Raw genomic sequence first — 27104 nt, forward strand, 5'->3', positions numbered from 1 at the left:
AGGAAGGAAGGAAGGAAGGAAGGAAGGAAGGAAGGAAGGAAGGAAGGTGATATGACTTGTAGTTCAGTCAGATCACTAGTTGTCCATTTGTATTATTATCCATTTAAAAAAAATAAGTCTGAGTTGTAACAGAGATCTATAACAGTTAAAAGAGAAAGGAAACACCCCCACAGAGATCAAGACAGAGACAGAGAGATCTTATTACCCAAGCTCTTCACAGTGTCAACATTGTTTACCTGCCTCCCCCCAACTCTGCCGCCGCAAAGCTAAACTGCACAGATTATCACCTGTCCTTTCAGAAAGTAACATTAACAGGGAAACCCAATACATAAATTGGACCCAATAGCCTTGAAAATCTCCGGGCCACAGTCCCTCCACCCTATAAGAAGTGTTTGTGGTATTTACAAAAAGTACCACCTGCAGATGGGCAGTGGCTTGGTGAACACAGGACACCCCTGCACAAATTAGAAAAAGCAACAGCACTGAGCAGAGACAGCCCAAAGTGAGCGTCATGGCTACTGCAATACCAGATTGTCCCTCCTGCTAACACCTTCCCCAGAAACCTTTGTGCAGTGCGCAGACTTCATAAAACTGGACAGAAGAGCATTTATTGCATGGAAAAGCTTTACAGAACTGTTCTACAAATTCTCAAAGATTTACATCATTTTATATTCTTACAAAGATTGTTTATAGATATGCATACTCAAATTTGATGAAACCCTCATCAAAGAGCAAGAAAAGGAGGTTGCTGCAAATTGTATAAAAAAGTTTATAAAAATGATTATATAATTAGTAGCAATTTTACCCAGGCAACTCCAGGAGTAAATACTAAGAGAATGTTTTCTCTATGCTTCAAAAAGCCTTTATACATAATGATGTTCAGTGTAGTCTATGGTCAAATTGCAAGTGAAAAAATATTTATTAGCACACCCATTGCAATATAATTCCAATTTTTTTTAACTTTTTATAACACTGGGAAATGATCATAAGTTTTATTTAACTATAAAATTGTACATATCCAACTTATTCTTTTTTTTTTTAAGATTTTATTTATTTGCGAGAGAGAGAATGAGAGACAGAGAGCATGAGAGGGGGGAGGGTCAGAGGGAGAAGCAGACCCCCTGCTGAGCAGGGAGCCCGATGTGGGACTCGATTCCGGGACTCCAGGATCATGACCTGAGCCAAAGGCAGTCGCTTAACCAACTGAGCCACCCAGGCGCCCCTATCCAACTTATTCTTAAGTGTGTTAAAATACAATGGCAAAACCGGTATTATATTACTTTTTCTTATTTTCAGGTTTCTATAATTTTTCTACAACTGTATGTATTATTTGCATGATTACAAATACTACTATGAGATTCCAAGGAATTTCGTACTACAACTACATTTGTCATACAACTACTCTTTCCCTGGCATTATGCTAGATTCTCAAAAGATTAAAGGGAAAAAGATAACACGTTTCTTGCCTTTAAGAAACTCATAATTGGGGCGCCTGGGTGGCTCAGTTGGTTAAGCGACTGCCTTCAGCTCAGGTCATGATCCTGGAGTCCCAGGATCGAGTCCCGCATCGGGTTCCCTGCTCAGCGAGGAGCCTGCTTCTCCCTCTGACCCTCTCCCCTCTCATGTACTCTCCCTCATTCTCGCTCTCTCAAATAAATAAATAAATCTTAAAAAAAAAAAAAAAAAAGAAAATCATAATTTAGTGTTTCACAACAAAATTTTAATTTAAATAAAAAGTTGCATGTAGCATGTTCTGGGAGGTGAGTAGAAAGAGTGACGGGTCAAAGGAAGAGTAGAATCCCATAGAAAGAACATTTTTTTGCTCAGGGCCTTAAAGGGAGAACCAGCTGCCTGTGCCCTGTGGTAGGGTCCACTGGGCTGCTCTGAGGGTTTCCTACTTGGCCATAAGTAAATGAAGGGAATTCTGATGCAAAATAAGATCCAGTGAAAACAAAAATCATCTCGCTGCTTGAACAAATTCTATACTAGAATACAAAAAAAGACAGAAATAGTTGTGCGGAGACTAGGCTGGGAAGGGAGATCTGGCAGAGGAAACAGAGTTTATAATCAATAGGAAAAGATTCCACTTTATACTCTTTCTGGGGAAAAACAAGGTTATCAGTATCAAATAAAGTAGGTGCTTTATTTATGATGATGACAAATAACCTCAGAAATTGAAGGATTAGACCGATTTATAATCCAGTGACTTTGGACCAGGGCAGCCCCCATGTTTATGTAGGGTCCAGAGAAGGAGACCACCCCAAGAGAACAGGAGAGGATACTTCCTCCCCCCCCCGCCCCGCCCCCCCACAGAGAAAAGGAGTTAAACCAAGCATTCCTAGTTTGTTCTTTGCAACTTTACAAACTTTACTAAGAGACATACTGTTCTATATCCCCTGTGGTAGAGGGAGTAAATGGGTAGGGAAAGAGTTCAGAAATTACCCTAATTTAGCTCTTATCACAAGGAAAGGAGTATCAGTCATTCTCAAAGCAAACAAATCACTGTTGAAGTTTGTTTAAAATGCAGATTTGTAAACCAGACCCACAGAGATCTCATTCATGGATTCTGGGATATAGCTCACAGATTTGTATTTTTAACATTCACCTCTTTCCTCACCGACCCTGAGGCATCCATTAGCATTGGCTCTTGGACCACACTTTTAGAAACCATAAACTACTTCATGTTGCCTATTTGTGTGTGTGTGTGTGTGTGTGTGTGTTTGAAGAAAGACCTAATAAGATAAGGGAAATGAAATATATAATTATCTAATTATTTATTATAACTAGAGTTATTATTAGTTCATTGAATTCTGACACTGCTTACAGTCTGGTCCACAGAGTAATTATGGTTTTGAAGGAAATTCTCTTGCCTTCATTTGGTTCAAAGGATGTCTAAATCACATATGCAATATACAAAGTGTTTCATGACCACTCAAATGAACTGAAAGCATTGCTTTAATTTCTGAAATAGTAGTTACTGGAAACAATCAAAACTCTGCAGCTAATAGTTCTGCAAGAGTTCTTCACCCAGCTGAGATAACGTAAGAACACTTCCAACCCTGGTATTCATATAATCCTTATCCCTGGAGTGGCAGGAAGAATTCTAACATTCCTGACACCTGGTGCACACACGGGTCCCAGAAATCCAGTCAAACCCTAAGGTAGGTAATGACATAAAAGGCTTTGATGGATGTAATATGACCCTCAATCGGTTGGCCTTAAGATAGGGAGATTATCTAAGTGAGCCAGACAAATCACATGAGCACCTTAAATCTGAGTCTAGAGGTCAGAGACCAAAAAAATAAAAGTAAAAAAATTAAAAAAATGTGAGAGGGATTTAACCTGAAACAATTCTCCTGCTGCTTTTGAAGATGGAGAGAGCTGCATGTCAGGAATATGGGCGGCCTCTAAGAGCTAAGAGTGGCTCCCTGCTGGCAAGCCAACAAGGAGACATGACCTCAGTTCTACAGCTGCAAAGAACTGAATTCTGCCAACAACCTGTGTAAATTAGAAGTGCCTCCAGATGGGAATGCAACATTGAATCAGCCTGTGAACCCCTGAGCCTGGAATTCAGTTACACCGTGTCCGAATTTCTGACCTTCAGAACAACGATCATTATTTCAAGCTGCTACATTTGTGGTGATTTGTTACATAGGAATAGGATAATAATCTGGGTGTCTTGGCTAAAGCGCCCACTGAAGCTATAACATTTTACTTCTCCCTAGATCTGTCCAGTGGTTTTCCTAATGATAATGAACTAGTTTTTCTAGTTCTACCTAGTGTTAGTCTGCAATAGATAAACTCTACCCTCTCTCTTTTCTTGTTTAGCAACACATTAAGTTGGCCAATGGTAAGAGGATGTTGGTTCCAGCTAGGAGCCACAGGGCTTGGTATCTGCCCATTTCCCTCTTTCCAGAAGTTTCATAAGGAATATTTTCTTGGTTTGCTGGTGTTTAAGTTGTCAATGTCTGGTTGCTTTAAACAATTCTGACACCATGCTTTGGATGAAGCAGGAAAAGAAATGCTTGCATGTTCACCTTATTTTGTCAGTGAAATCCTTGTTTGGGGGAAATTAGTTTGTCCTCAGATGAAAGTTGGAATCAATAGCCATTTTGAGCTCTACTGTCTTAGTTAACAATATTTTTCATTAAATTAGGATGGTGGATGATGGAGATGTCCTTGGATCTCATCAATTATGAATAAGATGCTGTTTGAAGCAAACAAGATGTGCCCTGTCTCAGCAGAGATCAGCCAGGCTATGTCTCTACAGGGCAGGCTTTCCGAGTCAGCCGATGATGATCAGATTTGGCCTTACTGATCTGGGTGCCAATCTAATGCAATCACAATCTCCTGTGCTCAGCCTGACTCACTGAGAACATCTCCCTACAAGGCAGGCCCTGACCTTCAGGAAGCCCCTGGGGAAATTGGGTGAGAGAAACGAAATCAGATAGGGCTCATCTGGAGCTAAATGAAAGATGGGAGATACCTGGGTGTCTTGGACAAAGATCTTTAGCCTGGATACTATAGAAACATAGTGTTACTAATTACATCTACTAAGCACAATGATGTTATTCTATTAGCTGTGATTTGGAGGGAACTTCCTTCCAGCCAGGCACTGTGCTAAGTGACAAATTTATAACTGCTTCAACCAATTGAGTATGGTAGAAGTGATATGATGTGACTTCAATGTCTAGATCATATTGGACTGTAGGTCTTCCTTGTTCACTGACATACTCACTCTTAGACCTCTGAGGCACTATATAAGTCTAATTACCCTGACACAAGCATTCTGGAATGTCCAAATTTAGGCTCTTCTGTCTGCAGTACCACCAAGCCCAGCCCTCCAGCCACCCTTACCAAGGTGACAGACATGTGAGGTAAGTCGTTATGGATATTCTAGACAGACTATCTGCCAGTTGTGTACCAGAAGTGACTTTCACCAATGCCACTTGGAATAGAAGATCATTCAGTCAAGCCCTGCTTGAATTTTTGGTCCACAAAAGAGTGAGCTATAATAAAGTAGTTATCACATTAAGCTAATAAATTTTCAAGTAGCAGCAAAAGATAAGTGGAATGTGTGTGTGTGTGTGTGTGTGCATTGAGCTATGGGGATACAGGCAATCCTGATGGCTTCATCTCAGTCACAGAAATTGACTTAAAGGGGTTAAGGGCAGACCATCATTTTGTTTTTAGAATGTAGCCTAGAACCATCCTTGTTTTTCTCTCCTTATCCATCTTGAACACCATAGTCCAGAGTGGTCTGAAGAGTTTTCAGACCACCTGGTTGAGACGATGAAGAGGTTGTGAACGGTGAAGAAAGTTGTTTTTTTGTTTTTGTTTTAATTCATGCACTAGTGATTAAACCATGTTATTAACATCTGCCTTCAATTTAGATGGCTTAGAACACTGACATTTTATGATGGAAGTAACAGATGCTAGGTTTTTCAGCAGAGCACCACTGAAGAGCAGAAATTTAAAGATTTTTGGCAGTTAAATATTAATTATGTATATATAATTATAAATATATATAATTATACATCATATTTAAGAATATAATTATAGTGTATAATAATATATTATTATATAGCATTAATATATCATACATTATATTATTATAGCATAATTTGTATTAATTACATTATAAATATCAATTGTATTAATTTATATTATTAGTTATATTATTATGTTCATACATTTTTGTGTAATAATAACATTAATATTATTTTTGGTAATGCAAACCTATTATCATTGCCATCATTACCAAATTACTGAAGTAAATTAATCATCAGAAGAAACTGATGAGCCATGTAATCACACTTACTTGTAAAAGTGCTAATTGCTTCAGAATAAAACCAGGCTTGGGGGCAGCCGAGCATTGACAGTTAGCCTCCTTCTACTAGAAAAAATGACTTGAAGCTGAGCAGAAAACACACCCACAAGCATACACACACACATACACATCATGGTGATAAATTTCCTTTGATGGTGATGAAAGCTGAAGGGTAGCATAGGTCCCATCAGACCAGGGTTTGAAACCTTCATTTGTGCCTCCAAATAGCGTAGGTCCACAAGAAATGTTAAGTGTCAGTGGAGAGGTAAGTTAGACATGTAACAGCTGGAGAAACAAGCAGGTTGCTTCCCATGTACGGAAGATGCGGGAGATGCCGAGTTAAGTGCTCGCCTCTTGCATATTGGCACTGCCCAGTGTAGTGCAGTGCATCAGAATACGGGGTCTAGAGCCTCCGTTTAAATCCCACCTAAACCTCCTAGTTTCTGGGTTATCTTGGATATTACATTTCATCTTTCCAAAATTTGATTTTCCTCTCTGTAAAATAAAGATAATGATATTAGCCACCACATACGGTCTTTTGAAGATTAAGTGAATTGGTGCAGAAGAATTAAACGCAGTGCCTGACTTAAGTATATTCTCAATACCTGTTATATAAAGAAAGATAAAATTGTAAGGTTGGATAGGACCAGATGGAGCTCAAGCACATCTTAAGGGTGGACCAGGCCAGAGCAAAGATCATCTGAAAGCTGACTGCCAGTCCAAACAGGCTTCCAAGAATCACAATCCAACTGGGCTACTCCAGTGGAGCTGGAGACACCTGAAACTGAGAGAACCAAATCACAAGGGTCAAACTTCATCCTTGGAATAGCACCTTGGCTGTTGTAGCCTTTGCCGTGGTTGGATCTTTTAATGACCCTTCTGAAATGTAGTATCAGCTAGAGAGTCTGGAAAGTACATTAAATCTATTTTAGGAAGCTGCCAATCTATGCCCATTAATATGGGCTCCCAACTCTTGGCACCTTGGAGTGTATGTTATACCGTATTCCCCAATCCTAAATCCTTTACCCCAACCAAATTTCTGCAGAAACCAGGTCCAGCTAAATGTAACAGGAGAAGACACCTAAGTAGGATATCTAGCATGGAAGGAAGAGTAAGTCAGCGGGACCCCCAGGGCTTGGAATCTGAATCCGGAGACACAGAATTCCAAATGGATGTGAGAGGTGCTGCAAAAGTCAAATTTGGGGCTCTTCATATCAGGAACTGTGCAAACAGATATATGAAGCAGAGACCCAGAGGAAGCAGACGAGGAAAATAGAATGGAACGGATGAGGAAAGAAAGCCATAGAAACCCTGAGAAGACATTTAACAACAACAACAAATCAAGTCTTAATCTTCCTAAGGCTTGGCATTCCCCTTTTTTGTGTCCTTCCATCTCCCCTCTGAATTTGAGCTTATTTGTCTTTCTTGCCTAAAAATGAGTCCTGATTAGAAGAGTGATCTTATTCTCTTATTCTGAAAGCAGAGTTTGAGTAGCTAAAGGAACCATTTTTGATGCCATGAGAGTGATTTAGGGACATAAGCAAGAAAATAAAAATTCCAACAACTGCCTGGGGCACTCACAAAGAAGCTACCTTTTCCCATTTCATCTAAGGTAGAACACAGAGCCTTTCCCTAGGAAACCATTTCAAAGGTGGAGTAAAGGACTCAGAACCCAGTGGATAAGCACAGAGCACTTGGTGGCACAGACGGGGTTTTTAAATCCAATACTCAGCTACAGGCTATAGGACTGTGACTTGCTGCTTCTCTGAGCTTCAGTTCCCATATCACTAGGGTGGGGAAATGAATGCATTTTGTAAGGGTTTTATACACATTAAATGTAATACAGCCCATAGAGCTTCTAGTCTTTTCCTGGCACATGGCAGTAAATTTCTGTTTTTAGTTCATACGGCGTTTTTGTGTAAATTAGAAAAAGAAGCCTCTTCCTCTGGCTGGCCAGGTTGGGAGGTGGAGTATGGGCAGGATCCCCGGCACTCTTTTTCTCCTTGGCTGGGGACCCTTGTGTAATGCACAGCCTGCATAACAGTAGATGGTGGCCCAGGGAGTCCACAATCATTAATTCATCTATTTTGATGATTTTGCAGATAACATATATCCAAGTGCATTTCCTTCAGGAAAACAGTACAGATACATGCATGGAACTTGTAACTAGTATTTTTTTTTTTATTGTACAATAGTTTCATTAAAAATAAAAGAGGAATAGTAGAGATGAAATTAAAAGTGTCATCAAGGTTTTCAGCTGGATGGGAAAATCAATGCAATTCATGTTGTTGCCAATATCACCAATTATATCTCATTGGGCATAATCAAAAGTGGTTTACACTCACCTATTATGGATTATTTTTTTAACCTGTTGCTTGATCACTTGTCACTCTAACTACTCAATCAGAAGCAGGATAAAATTTAATTTTTTATTTTAAATAAAACACCTCCGGGGCACCTGGGTGGCTCAGTCGTTAAACGTCTGCCTTCGGCTCAGGTCATGATCCCAGGGTCCTGGGATTGAGCCCCGCATCAGGCTCCCTGCTCGGCGGGAAGCCTGCTTCTCCCTCTCCCACTCCCCCTGCTTGTGTTCCCTCTCTCGCTGTGTCTCTCTCTGTCAAATAAATAAATAAAAAATCTTAAAAAAACAAAACACCTCCATGTCTTCTAAAACCATGGTTACCAGCTGGGAAGTAGTTAATATATCTATAATTCAGAGTACATAATTCAAATCCAAATTAGGGGAAAAATTATTTGATTAATTTCATGTATGTGAAGTTAGGTTGCTGACAGATTTATGAGATTCAACATGCTGACACTTTTCACTGTGACATTTTTTACTCATTTCTGATTAAGGACAGGAAGATCATTTAAACTTAAGGCACCTTGGGATGATTTTTCCCTGGGTCTAGACGGACTTTAAATCTGTCAGAGAGAAATTTATCCAACCTGACTTGATGTTACAAATGGTAGTGGTCTGAGGCCCCGAGCTGTAAAATGACACAGACTTCCCCAAGTGGTATTTATGGAGGTCGACACTATAAAATGGTCTTGTGACACACAACCCCAGACTGAGGACTCTGCTCAGCTATGCCCTGTTCTCTTTTGACTGTAGGCAGAGGGGAACGAGGTGATAGTAAACAGAATCATGTGATCCTCTCACCTCCAGATCAAAGGGGACAGCAAGAGATTTTAAAACAGGGCTTTAAGTCAATGCAAGAATTTAGGAATATCATTTGAGAGAAAGGCAGGGGCAATATCTTATTGCAGAGCTGACAACTCCCAACTGTGTGTGTTGAAGCATTGTAGGTGAAGATGTTCAGGAAATCCTCAGAGCTTTGGTCTGAAACCTCCCTGTGGTGATGAAGACCATGAGAAAGCCAAGAATGGCAAACTCCTGTAAACTGAGCTTCTAGGTTTTCTTTCCATCTGTCTGCCTCATAAAGCAGCGTTTCAGCCCCCAACTCCAAACAAGAGAGAACATAGTAGGTCTTCCATGGGATAAGCCTAAAAGTGCCTAGCATACAGGAGGTGACCAAAAAAGGGTCCTCCCTCCTTCCTCAGGAAGAACTCCCTGGTCTTCTCCTACTGGTATTTAACAAGAGAAGTGTTAGTTCTGCCCAAAGAGGAGCTGCACCTGCAAATTCCCTGACACGGTGACAGAAAAGGACTCCCTCCACAGTACCTAGAACTTAGGAATCATCCCATCTTCTGTCACTCTGCCTCCAAAAGCCAGATAAATACCTACCTCAAATGAGCACAGAGGTACCTCATTAACTTGCCATACCAAGTATGAATCCATCCCCCACATCACAGTCCTTGGAGAGAGGGATTTGGGGAAGCTAGAGAAGCCAAATGTAAATGGGTGGAAGAAGGACCAATAAGAGTTTGCAATTTCCCAAGCCTCAGTGAAGTTCACATTCTTTATAGAAAAATAGGACACCCCTTGCCAGATATTTCCTCATTATCACAAGTAGGTCATTAGATAGCAACACAGACATTTAAATCTTATTAAAATATGAGGTAGAAAAAACTGAATTATAAATTCTAAATTTTAAACTGAACAGGACAGTCACAATGCTGAGAAAGTGGTCATCATTTTCAAAAGGCAAAGGAAATGAAGATGGGGAGAAATGAGAAGACAGAGAGGAACATATTGCTAAGGGTAATTCCTTGACTTTTAACTATAAGCGAAAGAGTGATTTGCGTGTGCAAAGCAGCTCATAGAGGACATTGTTGTTTTCAATGACTGGCATGAAATCTTCTCCCTGATTGTGAGACTCACATGATTTAAGGTAGATTTAAGGTTCCTAGTTGTTTGGGAATCCATCCTGAGTCTGAACTCTAGAAAAAGACTTTCTAAATATGGGACAAAGGGCAAGTCACCCTGACTATCCAAGTTCCAGCCTCCTCCTTCCTAAAATGGGAATACTAGTAATGAACTCACAAGACCTTCGGAGGAGTAAACTAGACCGCATACACAGAGAACTTACGCAAATGCTTGAGTTATATTTATTATTCAGTTATTACCATTGTTATAATTGTTCATATTCTGTAATATTTATTAATCCAGAAACAGAGAGAGTCCTAAGTAGCCTTCATTGGAAAGATGTGAAAACGCATTATAGTCTACTTTGCATTTTCCTAGATAGTTGTCAGCTGGGAGTTGGCCAATTAGAACTCGTGCACCTCCAGAAAGGTGTAAGCCTATTTAAAAGGATTGAAGGATGTGGAATTTGCAGCTAGAAACAGAGACTCTTGGTGAAGAAGCTGTCCTAAACTGAGGCTGCTAGAGGAATCAAATAACCCTAGGGCATCATTCAAATCTCCATCAACAGAAGATGAGTGATCCAGAGTTCCCCCTATGATGCCAAAGAGCCCAAGGGGTTGCATCCTCAGCGGGGGAGGCAGAGGCTCTCTGAATAAATGAAACCCCAAACCACACAGGCAGGCAGCTGTAGGCTTTCATGAGCATTAATTTTGCTTAATATTACAAATTTTAAATTCTGCAAATACATACAAGCATAACAAATAGAAAAGCACAAAGTGATCATTAGGGTTATAATGTGTGTGAATATGTGATCAGAATAGGCACACTGCAAATAAAGTTCTATATAAATGCTAAATACTTCACCATTTGCTACTACAATAATGTGTCATATGGCTGGAGTTCTTAAGTACTTTATGTTCTCTGCTGGTATGAAGTCATTAATCCCATTTATACAATTAATGAGGAAACCCTGAGTCCAAATTAGGGACCAGAGCAGGGGGGAAAACTGGAATTAAAGACAAATGATGGGTCATTTTCCTCTCAAGCTGTAATGATGCTTTGCTAAATAACACATTTTTCTCTGAGCCCTATTTTAAACATGGCACAATCCCCTCTAAAAGGAACTGATTATTACCACTACATCAATTACTTTGAGTTGGGTGACCTACGCATTGCCACGACCCAGAATGAACTTGGGTCCTTCAAAAGCCTCCTCTAGAGCATTCACATTTCAATCAGCCCTTAAAACTGAGTCAGCTGTTTTCCAAGTGTCAGTGAGACAGGGTAGGGAGGCAGAACACCCACGCTGCAAGTTTGCAATTTGAAAATCCTGACCCTTTCATCAGGGAACACAGTGTACCTTAAGGGTGAAGGGAAGGAGCTCTGAAGCCAGACAGACCTGCTTTGAACCCCTGCTGCATCTCAGGCTGAATAACCTTTGGGCGAGTTACTTAACATCTTTGAATATAGGATTCTTCATATTTAAAATGCCAGTGACAGTATTACCTACTTTTAGGGTTATTGGTTATTTATTTTTATTAACGAATGAATTTAGAGTGAGAACAACAACGACAACAAAAAGGTAGAATGTAAAGAAAGAAAAGCAAATTTTAAAAAATTTTAAAGATTTTATTTCTTTATGGGTCAGAGAGAGAGAGAGCGAGAGAGCGCACAAGCAGGCAGAGGGAGAAGCAGGCTCCCTGCTGAGCAAGGAGCCCGAGCGGGACTTGATCCCAGGACCCTGTGAGCCGAAGACCGAGGCTTAATTGATTGAGCCACCCAGGCGTTCTCAGAGCCATCTTTCAATAAAAGATCTGAGACAGCATAGTCTGGAAGAATCCTTCCCATAATCTGAGATCTGTCTCCTTGAAATTAATCAAAAATTCCTCAATCAGGAAAAGTGTGGAATTTGAAAAGGACAGAAATCACGTTCCGGGGCCTGAGCCCCAAAGACTGCCGGAGTAACAACCATCCACTCCTTTGTATTGCTGTAGGCTTGTGCTGGTAGTTCGGTTTGCTGAGTGTACGTGTGGGCATGCGCGCATGTGTTTAAAAAACAGCAACTTCCCCAGAGGAAGAAATGAGGAGTTGGAACTGTAGCTATTTTCTTTAGCAGAGAAAGTTTTCAGCTAGAAAGACTTCAGGGAAAGTCCTTGCCCTTTTTGTTCGGTTACAAGGCATAATTATAGGGGAAGTTACAACAGAAGAGCCTCATGCAACTTAAATGACTTTTATTAACCACTATGACCACATACATCCTTAGAAACATTAGGGAAAGTACCTCACTCCAGCCTGGGTCTGCTGGGATCCCTGCTCACATTACTAGACAGCTACTTTTAGAGGTGCTTCCTCTCTCCACAGTGGTGAACTGGGTCAACTAATTAGGTCCCCAGAGAGGTACTTGGACCTCATGAAACTACAGTGAGAGCAGAACACCACCAGTGCCATCCAGACCTCCCCTTTCATGAAGATCTTGTTTCCTACCTGCAAGGAGAGCTGTCAGCAGAAGGAACCTTCAGGGATTCCCCCAGTGGGAGACAGCTGCCCCTACCAAGTCATGCCCCTTTCAAGGTGGCCCATATCCAGCGACTGATGAGTGAGTCTCAGCCTGACTTAGACAGCTGTGAAGGGCCATTCTAGATCCAGAACTCCCTATGGGATCAGCCAAGGTTGTTGTAGAACCTGCACCCCAGTTGGGTTTCTGCCTCATCTGGCTTCTTGCTTCTGTTTTCCACAGATGATGATTACTAGGGCCATATAAATATTCTGCACACTAAACTGTTCGTCAGACCCAACCTGCTACAGTGACCATATATTTACCTTCCCTTTTTTTTTTTTTTTTTTTTGAGACTTTATTTATTTGACAGAGAGAGAGAGAGAGCGCACAAGCAGGGGGAGTAGCAAGCAGAGGGAGAAGGAAAAGCAGGCTCCCCACTGAGCAGAAAGCCTGATGTGGGGCTCAATCACAGGACCCTGGGATCATGATCTGACCTGAATGCAGACGCTCAACCAGTTGAGCCACCCAGGCTCCCTTATATTTATTTTCTAAACAAGGACACTTTAGAGAGGAACAGCTGCTCTTAATAATTTTACTGGGACAACAGACTTAAACGAATACTGGTCTCAGCAAACAGGAATTTGTGTTAATCCTGAGTTACCACAGCTAAAGCAGGGAATGGATTTGGTTAGAGTTTTATACTGTGGAAACTCACACAGGAGGCAGGATATGGATCCTTTATTAGTTAAACGTTTTGCCTTTGAAAAAAACCTTGTATTATTTTTTAAGTTTTACATCTTAAGAAAGTTAACATGTTCTCTATGAAATTTTAAACTATTTAGAAGAGCACAAAATAAAACAGAACGCAAAAGAAATCACTCAAAACAGCTTTTCCTCACCAGGGGAAAAAATATTAGTATTTTAGTTTGATGAAAATTACTCGAGCCATCACTTTGTTCATAAGGAACAAATGGATAAATGAATGGATGTACACATAGACTGAATAAGGTTTATGACAATAAGATCATATAATATAGTTTTTAAAAATAGATATGCAATTAACGATACAAAAAGACATATGAATATATATATGATTTACTTATTAGACAAAAAGAAACTAATGTAAAATTAAAGGAAAGTTTTAATTTCAAATAAATATTCCTTCACCACAGGAAGATGAGCTCCTATGTCTAAATGTCCAGGGCCCTGCAAGTCTGCATATCTGTCCTGTTTTCACATGACTATAGCTCATTCAGTAGGACTTGGGTTAAGGAGAAGGTCTGACTTGCCAGGATAGTCCGTTTATTCCTCTTGTCCAAGCATAATTATTAAAACTCACCTGTTTAACTTCCAAAAGTACTAAATTGTGGTAACTCTACCATGCAGTCATTGTCTGTATTGAAGAATTTTGCCCAATTTAGGCAGCAGGAAAAAAGAGCAAATATATGGACACACTTGTATGCGTCATATCTCTATGACATTAGCCAAGTTACTTGTATTTCAGGATCCTCAGTTTCCATGTCTTTAAAATGGGGAGACTAGTAGTACTGACCTTGTAGGATTGTTACGACTATTCAATGAGACTCCCTATAAAAAGATTATAGCACAGTCTGACATAAGAACTCTCCCCACCCCCAATCCTCTCTCTTATTTTCTTTCATTCTCTCTCTCTCTCTACACAGGCACACACACACACACACACACACGGGACACAGAGTATCCATTTCAACATTCCTTGGGAACTTTATGTGTGCCAGTGTTGCTCAATCTGTGGTCCTGGAATGCTGGAGTAAAAGTCATCTGGGATACTCATTTCTAAAGAAGATTCTGAGGCTCTAACTCAGACCAGTCTTGGGGAGGAGAAGAGATGCAGGAAGTAACAGTGAACATAATTCTCCTAGTGAATTTTATGTGGATCGTCCACAGACCACATTTTGAGAAACATTACTGTTCTTGCATGATATATTTGGGAAGCAGAAAGATTAAAGCATGTCTAGGAAGGACAGGTCCACGGGAATAGGTCAGGTATTGTTGGTGTTTCTGGCTAATCCAGCTCCTTTGAGAAGCTGTGAGACCTGGCATATCAGGGATAGAGGATATTGCCCTTATTAGAATACACGGCAAAGGTTGAAATTCTCCTGATTCATATTTGGCTAGGTTTAACTGAACAGGTGGCATGGGGTAGGGAAGGGAAAAGGGAATGCTCCCTCATTGTATTTTAGTGGTCAGTTACTTTAAACATGTAAGTCAGGGAGCACCAATACTTGCCTCAGGAAAAGCTTTTTTTTTTCCTTAAAGATTTATTTATTTTATTTGAGAGAGAGAGAGAGAGAGAGAGAGAGCATGAGTGGGAGAGACAGAGAGAGAAGGAGAGAAAATTTCAAGCAGACTCATTCTGAGAGTGGAGCCCATTGCAGGACTCGATCTCATGACCCCATGATCACAACCAGAGCTGAAACCAAGAGTCAGGGGCTTAACAGACTGTGCCACCCAGGTGCCCTGGGAAAAGCTCTTTTATGCTCTGTGTCTTCAGAACCAGGGATTTACCTGAAGGTGAGAACTGATCACTACAGTCCCTCTAAGACTTGGGCTAGAAGTAGGCAGAATAATGGCCTGCCAAAGGAGTCCATGTTGTAGTCCCTTCAACTTGGGAATGTGCTAAGCTACATGGCAAAGAGATGTTAAGGTTGCAAGTGGAATTAAAGAAACTGAACCAGAGATGGAAAGATTATCTTTGCTCACCCAGGTGGACTCAATATAATCCCAAGGGCCCTTTAACATGAAAAGGAACACAGTAGATCTTAAATGTTCTCACCACACATACACAAACACACACTCACACAATGATAACTATCTGGGGTGATGGATATGTTAATCGACTTAATTGTGGTAATTATTTCAAAATGTGTAAGAACATCAAAACATCACATTGTACATTGCAAAATACACAAACTTTTGTTTCTCAATTATACCTCAATAAAGTGGCAAAAAATGTGGGAAAGTGAGGCAGAAGTGTCAGAGTGATGTGGTGGGAGATAGATTGTACTGCCTATTGCTGGCTTCGAAAATGAAAGGGTGTCGCAAGACAGGGAATGTGCATAGCCCCCAGAAGCAGGGAAGACAGAGATGGATTCCCTTCCAAAGCCTCCATAGGGAATGCGGTTCTGACAACACCTTGATTTCAGCTCAGCGAGACCAGTTTTGGACCTCTGACCATCAAAATTGAAAGATAATAAATTTGCATTGTTTTAAGCCATTATGTTTGTTGTAATTTGTTACAGCAACAATAGGAAACTAATATAAGTCTCTAGATTTTTAAAACTTTCCAAGACATCAAAGAATCTGAATAAGAACATGGGCTCTGGAAACATCCAGCCTAGGGCTGAGTCCCACGGCTCTCAATTATTTGGTGTGTGACTCTGAGACAAGCACTTAATTATTCTGAACCTTTCTTTCCTCTTCTCTAAAATAGGGATATAATAACAATACTTAGCTCATAGAGTTTCTGGGAATACTAAATTTAAGGATCCGTATGCACTTATTAGTTATACTGCCTAGCCTAGAATGAGGGCTTAATAAGTTTAATAAGTTTTAGGAATCCAGAAAAATAAAGTCCTTAATCCTGGAGGTTGGTTGCTGTGATCATAGGCACCTGAATTTCCTTCTCTTGGAACATTTACTTTAGAAAACTTAAAATTGTAAAAACATTTTCTCTTTTCCCAGCCTTTGCCAGCTTTACCACCCAGGAATATCTTTCTCAAGGACGTAGGGGCCATCCCTTTGAAATGTAAGCATCAAGAAAGATAGTGACCCTTTCCCTGTGAGAGGGTAGGAGCCTAATTTTCCATAAGTAACAATTAGAAAGTTCATAGGACCTAATCACATTGACCAATCTCCACCCTAATGTCCTTTAGTGCTTTTCACAGCTTATCCCAACACTTAAAACTCCTTACCTTTATTTTCAGTGCAATTGATTTCAATCTCTCTCCCCTCTAGCCGTAACTCTTTAATAAAACCCCCCTTGCCTATTTCACTTTATCTGCTATATTTTGTTGTTGTCTAACTTTAAATAGTTAAAAGGTGATATGAGCCTAAGATCCTCTATGTCCACATGTAAGGTGTAAGTGTCAAGGATCCTGAACCATTAAAACCCCAGATTCTTGCTACAATATTTGCCCAACAATCTCCTGGAAGGTATTTTTGTTTCCTCCTCTATAAAGTAGAAATAATAAAGCTTGCTCTGATAAGGACCCTCATAGATTCCACTTTTCCAAACACCATTTACACTTATAATAAATAGTTGTTTAGTACCTGGGTTCTCTTAGACTGTAAACTAAACGAGAGCAGAGACTATGCTCGCCTTATTCCCTGCTGAATCCTAGTGCCCAGCATGGTACCTGGCGTTCAAAAAGTGCTCAATAGATATTAGACAAAAGTGATTACAATTAGATAATATGTAACATGACTAGAAAAGGACGAATTGCAAATAAAACTAATATTTTATTGACTTTGTCCCTGAGCTCAAATTAATGAAATGTCCAAATGCACACTTAAGAGACTATCAGGGATGTCCACTATCACCACTGCTATTCAACATAGTATTAGAAGTCCTAGCCACAGCAATCAGACAACAAAAAGAAATCAAAGCCGTCCAAATCATCAAAGAAGAAGTCAAACTCTCACTCTTTGCAGATGATATGATACTTTATGTGGAAAACCCAAAAGACTCCACCCCAAAACTGCTAGAACTCATACAGGAATTCAGTAAAGTGGCAGGATATAAAACCAATGCACAGAAATCAGTGGCATTCCTATACACCAACAACAAAACAGAAGAAAGAGAAATTAAGGAGTCGATCCCATTTACAATTGCACCCAAAACCATAAGATACCTAGGAATAAATCTAACCAAAGAAGCAAAGGATCTGTACTCAGAAAACTATAAAATACTCATGAAAGAAATTGAGGAAGACACAAAGAAATGGAAAAACGTTCCATGCTCATGGATTGGAAGAACAAATATTGTGAAGTTGTCAATGCTGCCTAGAGCAATCTACACATTTAATGCAATCCCTATCAAAATACCATCCACTTTTTTCAAAGAAATGGAACAAATAATCCTAAAATTTGTATGGAACCAGAAAAGCCAGAGGAATGTTGAAAAAGAAAAGCAAAGCTGGTGGCATCACAGTTCCGGACTTTAAGTTCTATTACAAAGCTGTAATCATCAAGAAGTATGGTACTGGCATAAAAACAGACACATAGATCAATGGAACAGAATAGAGAGCCCAGAAATAGGCCCTCAACTCCATGGTCAACTAATCTTCGACAAAGCAGGAAAGAATGTCCAATGGAAAAAAGACAGTATCTTCAACAAATGGTGTTGGGAAAATTGGACAGCCACATGCAGAAGAATGAAACTGGACCATTTCCTTACACCACACACAAAAATAGACTCCAAATGGTTGAAAGACCTCAATGTGAGACAGGAGTCCATCAAAGTCCTAAAGGAGAACACAGGCAGCAACCTCTTCTACCTCAGCCACAGCAACTTCTTCCTAGAAACATCGCCAAAGACAAGGGAAGCAAGGGCAAAAATGAACTATTGGGACTTCATCAAGATAAAAAGCTTCTACACAGCAAAAGAAACAGTCAACAAAACCAAAAGACAACCAACAGAATGGGAGAAGATATTTGCAAATGACCTATCAGATAAAGGGCTTGTATCCAAAATCTATAAAGAACTTATCAAACTCAACACCCAAAGAACAAATGATCCAATCAAGAAATGGGCAGAAGACATGAACAGACATTTGTCCAAAGAAGACATCCAAATGGCCAACAGACACATGGAAAAGTGCTCAACATCACTCGGCATCAGGGAAATCCAAATCAAAACCTCAATGAGATACCACCTCACACCAGTCAGAATGGCTAAGATTAACAAGTCAGGAAATGACAGATGTTGGCAGGGATGCGGAGAAAGGGGAACCCTCCTACACTGCTGGTGGGAATGCAAGCTGGTGCAGCCACTCTGGAAAACAGTATGGAGGTTCCTCAAAAAGTTAAAAGTAGAGCTACCATACGACCCAGCAATTGCACTACTGGGTATTTACCCCAAAGATACAAATGTAGGGATCTGAAGGGATACGTGCACCCCGATGTTTATAGCAGCAAGGTCCACAATAGCCAAACTGTGGAAAGAGCCAAGATGTCCATCAATAGATGAATGGATAAAGAAGATGTGGTATATATATACAATGGAATATTATGCAGCCATCACAAGGAATGAAATCTTGCCCTTGCAACGACATGGATGGAACTGGAGGGTATTATGCTGAGTGAAATAAGTCAATCAGAGAAAGACATGTATCATATGACCTCACTGATATGAAGAATTCTTAATCTCAGGAAACAAACTGAAGGTTGCTGGAGTGGTGAGGGGTGGGAGGGATGGGGTGGCTGGGTGATGGACAGTGGGGAGGTGTGTACTATGGTGAGCGCTGTGAATTGTGTAAGACTGTTGAATCACACACTTGTACCTCTGAAACAAATAATACATTATGTTAAAAAAAAGAAGAGAGCAGGAAGGGAAAAATGAGGGGGGGAATTGGAGGGGGAGCCAAACCATGAGAGACTGTGGACTCTGAGAAACAAACTGAGGGTTCTAGAGGGGATGGGGGTGGGGGGATGGGTTAGCCTGGTGATGGGTATTAAAGAGGGCATGTACTGAATGGAGCACTGGGTGTTATATGCAAACAATGAATCATGGAAAACTGCATCAAAAATTGATGATGTAATGTATGGTGATTAACATAACATAATAAAATAAAATTAAAGAAAGAAAAAATAAAACAGACTATCAGGAAATCTGGATTTTAATTCTAGCTTTGACACTGACTAGAGTTATAACCTTAGTTAATTATTAAATTTCTCTGATCCTCAAATTTCTTCTGGGATTTATACCAGAAATAGAGTAGATGATTCCTGAAATCCCTTATAGAAATAACTTTCTATTCACTCACATGTGGAATATAAGAAATAATGCAGAGGCTCATAAGAGAAGGGAGGGAAAACTGAATGGGAGAAATCAGAGAGGGAAACAAACCATGAAAGACTCTCAGCTCTGGGAAACAAATTGAGGGTTGCAGAATAGGAGGTGGGTGAGAGGATGGGGCAACTGGGTGATGGGTATTAAAGAGGGCATGTGATGTGATGAGCACTGGGTGTTATATGCAACTGATGAATTATTGAACACTACATCTGAAACTAATGAGGTATTATATATTGGCTAATTGAATTTAAATCAAAAAAAAGAAAGAACCTTCTAGACCCAAGGACGGTGACCCCCCCCCCGCCACTAAGGTACCACCATTTTACAGAACATGCTTATAAATCCTGATACTTAAGACTGCTTATTCCCCCCTCTCCTTCCATTCTTTCATGTATTCATAGAATTTTTAAATGCTCGCTCTGTATGTACTTGCCCCAGGGAAGTTCAAAAACATTTTATATACCTGCCTTGAATTAGACACCCATATTCTGGCTGAAGTCTATCTTTAATGAGATTCAAATTCTAGCCCTGTGTTTACTTCATTATATGTTTTTAAAAGTTCTTTGCTGACCTTGATGCATTATGTAAATGACAGAGGCTAATTTTCTTTGAAGCATAATCTTCTGGGAATAGAACTTGGATGTCAGTGAGGTAGCCAAACACACATTGGAGGACTTGCCCCACATACCCCATTCTCTGAGTCTTTTGCCTTTCAAAAAGGGTTAATATGATTGTGTTTACTTTCCTGACAGATTTCTTTGCTTTCAACTATATATAAATCAGTAGTTTCTATATCAGATTGACTTCAATGATGTAAACCAGTAGAAAAAATCTTCCTCTGACCACATAGTCCCCTTTTTGGCTCTTCCCCTCTCTCTTTCCATCTCTCTCTCTCACACACACACTAATTTAAAACTGTAGGTATCATAGTTTATTCATTGGTTCACAGTCATTAACACAACAATGATCAAATAGAAAGACATCAGGCAGAGACCTGACAAGACCATGAAAACAGATGATTGTTGGAACTCATTTGTAATATAATAGTATTCCAACATACTATAAGTTTTTGACCTTAAGCAAAGGAAAGTTGATGACATTAATAGAGCCTTTTTTATAAATGTTCTTCTTTCTGCTTTAAAACTGCTGACTTTTTTTTTAGTGCTGCCTCTCCTACAATTGCTTTCAAAAGCGTATTTCTAAGTTTCAAAGCCAGAGTTCATTTCAGTAATTCTCGGTTAATTGTGTGGGCACTCACACTTGATGGCAAGCCTAAGGCCCTTCTTGACAGGATAAAATATAACCCTGGAATGTGTGCCCCCTTACTCTGCCACAGAAAGCACTCACCCTAAATATGAGAAAGTACTTTTTTGGTTCCAATGGTCTCAAAAGTAGCCTAATAATAACAATAACTTAGTTATACACCCCAAGAAGGAAGATATGTAGATATGCTAATATATGCTAATATAGATCTAGATTCAAACACTAACAAACATCAGTGGTGAAATTTTAGGCAAATGATTTGCCTTCTCTAAGCCTGTTGCCCCTTCTCTATCACCTCGTAGGATCATGGCAAGGGTTAAATAATGTGCTTGTAAAGAAATTTATAAAGATATTGGCACATACTTTGTACATAGTAAACAATGGTCGTGGATATTCGTGTTCTTGTTTATAGCTACCTGGTATTGTAGAGTAAGCAAGGAAATGTATTTGGTCTTTGGCTGAAGGCAGTAACTAGACCAATGACAAGAAAATTCTGCAGTTTGAGATATGATAAAATCTGCTGGCTCTCTTGGGTATGTTCTTCACTTCCTTTTCAGCCTGACTTATAACCAGACCTTGTATTGCTGGTAACCCCTCTCACAGCTCCCCGCCCCCCCCCCCCCCCCCCCCCCCCAAGGGGGGCCTGCATTTACTTTCTTTTTTTTTTTTTTTTGTATTTACTTTCTAACTCAACTTCTTCAATATTTATTATTGCTCAGTGGTCTTCTACCTCTTTTTTCCAGTTCATATTTCACTCAAAGACAATCTTCCTCTATCAAGTTTCCATATTTTCTAGACCTGTTGCCAATAGGAAACTAAAAATAAAAAGCTAACATTACAGAAACTATAAACATGGGCCCATACAAATAAATTCTTGGAGTTGCACAATTAGAAATATCCATCTGTCACCCAATAAATAGACACATGATACTACCTGTCCTGAGATATTTTCCTAGACATGTCATTACATCATTCTCAATATTGGCCTCAAGATCCAGAGTAGGAGAGTGGGTCAAAGGCCCCAGAGCTAGAACTTATTTGGTGGCACTGGAAGGTCAGCTAAAAGTCCCTTCTCTCCACCTGTAACAGTTCCCAAGCTGTTCCAATAATAACCTCTCTTATGAGTATATCCCAGGGGGCTTAGGGTGAATCATCATGACCTTTGAAAAGCTCTTCTAGAGACAACTTACTCTAGACTTCAATCAACTACATCGCCATGTTCAACAATCACCAATTTCTCTGCTTCTGTGACTTGATTGTGATCTCAATTCCTTCTTTATTGATACAGAAATTATTCTTCCCAGAACTGTGCACTCTTTTGTAGAGGGATGTACCTGACCATTGTCAGACCACTTTTAAATCATATACATTCCCTCTCACATTTCTCTACCCTGCAGATGTAAACCTCTCTCCTCCTTCTTCTCTCTCTCTCTCTCTTACTCTCATTCATCTGTCTATTGGAATCTCAAGCATGGTAAGTGTGAAATGGAGTTTCCTTCCTCAGGGGCTGGGGTATACATGGGAGCCTCAGTCACGTCATTTTAAAAGAAACCTAGATGTCATCTATCACTCAGAGGACTTAGCTACTAGAAATCTGCTTTCCCTGGGGACATCAAATGAAAATAAGTAATGTATGATGATTAACATAACATAATAAAATAAAATTTTTTTAAAAAGTGAATATGAATGTCCAGGTGCTAAATCTAAATGTCAACCCTGACCTTTGGAGGTCAGAGCCTTCAAAGGCAGCCAGCCATTATCAACTGTCTCTCAGACCTCAAAGGTAAAGGAAACATTTTATAAACTGAAGCCTCAAATAGAAGGGAGGAAGATGTGTGGGTGCCTGCAGAACAGGATGTCAAAGGCATTTAGGTCCAACTCTCCACCCTCTCCACCAGGCCAACATCACGTAATTATGCTAGCTTAAAATATGATTAGAATGTGGTTTTGGTTATTTATTCATAAGCTTTTTAGGAAATTAAATTTACATGACAGATTTTTTTTTTTAATGCATTAATAGCTAGAAGTCTTCCAGGAAGTTTCAGAAAAAAGCTAGGCAAACATATATGATATCCCAGCACACTCTTCCCAACCCCACCTGAAGATATTCCATTATTTCTTACCAGACCCCCAAGCAACCTCAAGGGGACAACACAGATGCAGACTTTCACCTCAATCAACTTCACTTGCCCAAACTGCCCTATAGAATCCAGAAACTTCAAGGTTTCTCACATAGCATTTTCTTATTGCACGAGGTACAAAATCAAGGGGAAAAAATACAAGAACCAACTGCTGGTTATTTGAATCCCAGTATCTGCCAGGTTCTAGGAGGGATGCCTATATTCTGTGCCACCTCCCATTTCCACTCACAACACACATAAAATACACACCTCCAAGGATAGGATAGAAGCTCCTAAGGGCAGGTGGGATTGACTTCTTATAGCAGAAATAATGACTGCTTCCTAAACACTTCATGTACAAACTAAAGCTGCTGTCAACCCTTATTTGGCTACTTGGTTAATTCTTCTAATATAGAATTATGTTACCCTCTACCTCTTCAAACTTTAAAAGTCTCTCTAATACCTGGAAATTCTGAGCAAATACCATTCTTGATCTGATGGCAATTTACCTTTCCAAATTTACTTCTCATTGTCCCTCAGTAAATATTCTACAACCCAGTTAAACTAGACTTTTTTCTGTATGGAAATAGTTTTCTGACTACTCCAACCCTATTTTTTTTTTCAGAGTTCCATTCCTTAATTGACCTTCCTACAGCCCACCTCAACTTACTAGGAACTATCTAAAATATTAAATATCTCCTCCATGAATACTTTCCAGCATAGCTCCCTCATAAACATGAGACTTTTCCCTCTTCTGTATTCCCATAAGACAAGCACCTTTTATATTTCTGAGAAAAAAAATATTTTCTCCTGATTCTCATTGTACTCACTGATCTGCTTTATCTCTATGTAAGTTCCTTGAGGACAGGAGGTAGTAATTATCTTTGGATGCCTTGCAGTGTCAGAGAGAGTGCCTTGCTCATAGGATATAGAATATGCATTTTGTAGAACCAAACTAAATGTAAACATAGGAATAAATAGCTGCATTCTAATTAGAGTTTAGTAAATAAAAAATCATTGATGCACCATAAAACTCAATGTTTCAATTTAAAATTACTAAATTTTAGTAAATAATGGATTGAAATCAACATGATATGCCCAAGAAGCAAAAGTTCAGACCTGTAAATATATCCAGTTTTCTGTAGACTTCCTCTGAATTATAAATCAGGAAAGTATATTGGCCAGAATTTCAGAAAGGAAGATTCTATAAGCATCTAAATCAATGGCAATATTTAAACACAGTAATCTGTACTATAGGAAGAAGCTTCTTTCTTTCTTTTTTCCTTCATTTTTTTTTTTCCTTTTAGAGTGAATTGGGTTGGGAACAGGGTGCCCATTTAAAATCAAATAAATGTGGATTTATGTGTTCTAGTGAACAAATCTCAAAACTGTCTAAGAATTAAATGTAAAAAAAATAAGGCTAGATATTACTAGTAAAAACCATGGAGGAGTATTTTAAATTACTTTTTATCTCAGATTTATCAAATATATTTGGACTTCTAAATTTTGTGCCACACCTAGAAAAGTCTGTTCAATTACAACATAAAAATTATAAGTATGAATATCAAAAACAGCAATAAACAAAGAAAAAAATGGCAAAATGGAAACAAAATTAAAACTCATATTTCAAGTAAAGGGTCCAATTCTTTGATATGGAAAGAACCTTTATAAACTCATAGAAAAAAACAAAAAACAAATGTTCAAATAAAAAGTGGCAAAACATGATAACTAAAGTTCATCAGAAATGTACTTCAAAGGGGCACCTGGGTGGCTCAGTCGTTAAGTGTCTGCCTTTGGCTCAGGTCATGATCGCAGGGTGCTGGGATCGAGTCCCGCATCGGGCTCCCTGCTCAACGGGGAGCCTGCTTCTCCCTCTCCCAGTCACCCTGCTTGTGTTCCCTCTCTCGCTGTCTCTCTCTCTCTCTCTGTCAAGTAAATAAATAAAATCTTAAAAAAAAAAAAAAAGAAATGGACTTCAAAAGACATTAAACATATGAAAAAATACTCAACTTCACGCAAAATAAAGTACATGCAATACATTAAAATACATGCAAAATAAAACTCACTAAAACAACTTCAAGCAGTAATCCTAAAGTCCTAAAGATAATTTTTGTTTCAGAAGAGTTTGGGTGAGAGGTGGAAATATCAACCTTCAGGGTAGTTGTTAGAACATTCTTCATAATATAAGGAAAAATTTCCTTCTTAGATACTGACATATTTGTATAACAATAGGTGTATCTCCATTAGTTTTTGTATCTGGTTATTTCTGTGGTTGGATGTGAGAAAATCTATATAAGAAAGACCTTATATGTAAAAAAAAAAAAAAACTTCAGCAAGTCTGAAAAAGGAAATGAAGACACAAAACCTGTATCAACTGTCAGGGCTAACCAACTACCAACCTCTGCTAGTCTTTGTGGTACATTTCTGATGAAAAGTAATTAGTCTAATGGAAGTTTTAAAATGTATTTTAAAAGAGTCATTTAATTAATGACACAAATTATTAATATATTAAATGAAAGAGGATTCATCATTATTGATACCATGAGCATTAAAAGGATAATAGTAAATTATTTTGAGCAACTCTATGCCCACAAATTTGATAATATGAAATGAATCAGTTCCTTGAAATATAGAAAATAACAAAACACACAAAAAGAAAAAAATGATAATCTGAATAGGCCTATAATTATTAAAGACATTTAATCAATAATTAATAATCTCTCATAAAAGGAAGCACCAGGCCCAGATGGTTTTACTAGTTAATTCTACCAAACATTTAACAAGAAATGATAGCAATTCTTTATAATCTCTTCCGAAAAATATAACTAGAGCACTACTTCCTAACTCATTCTGTTGTGGCAGCATTATCCTAATACCAAAAACAGATAAAGACATAACAAGAAAGGAAAATTACATACCAATATCTCTTAAACATAGATACAAAATTCTCAACAAAATGTCATTGAATTGCATCTAAAAATGTATTAAAATAATTATGCACTATGACTAAGTGTGATTTATTCCAGGTATGCAAGACTTGTTCAAAATTCAAAAAAAAAGTTAATTTAATTCATCACAACTAAAGAAGAAAAAAATATGTAATTGTATCATTTCATGCAGAAAAATTATTAGACAAAGTCTAACAACTATTAATGATTAAATGCTCAGAAAACTAGGAATAGAAGGGAATTTCTTCTATTTGGTGAATAACATCTATTAGAACCTCCAGCTAATACCATACTTAATGGTGAGAAACTGAATACTTTCTCCTTTTGACTGGGGACAAGGCAAAGGTGTACTCTCATCACTCTTGATAAATATTTTATTGGAAGTGCTTACTAATGCAATGAGTAAAAAAAGGAAATAAATAATGTACATATTGGGAAGAAAGAAGTTCAACTGTTTTCATCTGCAGATAAAATGATTGTCTATGGAGAAAAATGTAAAAAGTCAAGAGAAGAGGCATTTGAGTGGCACAGTCAGTTAAGCATCTGACTCTTGGCTTTGGCTCATGTCCTAATCTCAGGGTTGTGAGATCCAGCGCCATGCTAGGTTCCATGCTCAGTGTAGTCTGAATGAGATTCTCTCTCCCTCTCCCTGACTCTCCTGTTTGTGCTCTCTCTCTCTCTCAAATAAACAAATCTTAAAAAAAAAAAAACAAAGAGAAAAGATTATAGCAAGGCCACAGGATACAAGATTAATATTAAAAAGTCTACTTCTTTCCTTCATAGCAGAAAAAACTAATTGGAACTTGAAATTAGAAATTAAAAACACACTATCATATCCATTATGTCAAAAAAATGAAATACTTAGGTATAAATATAGCAATATATTTATAGGATCTGTATGTGGGAAAACACAAAATTATTTTTTTTGAAAACACAAAATTCTTATGAAAGAAATCAAAGAGTTAAATAAATGGAGATGTATTCCATGTTCATTGATGGCAAGACTCAATAGTGCTAAGATTTCAATTATTTGCACCTTGATCTATGATTTAATATAATCCCAATCAAAGTTTTATCAAGCTATTTTGCATATATCAATAAAGTATTACTAAATTTTATATA

Source organism: Mirounga leonina, unplaced genomic scaffold (genome assembly GCF_011800145.1).
Source record: "Mirounga leonina isolate KUSES-001 unplaced genomic scaffold, KU_Mleo_1.0 Mir_114, whole genome shotgun sequence".
NCBI lineage: Eukaryota > Metazoa > Chordata > Mammalia > Carnivora > Phocidae > Mirounga > Mirounga leonina.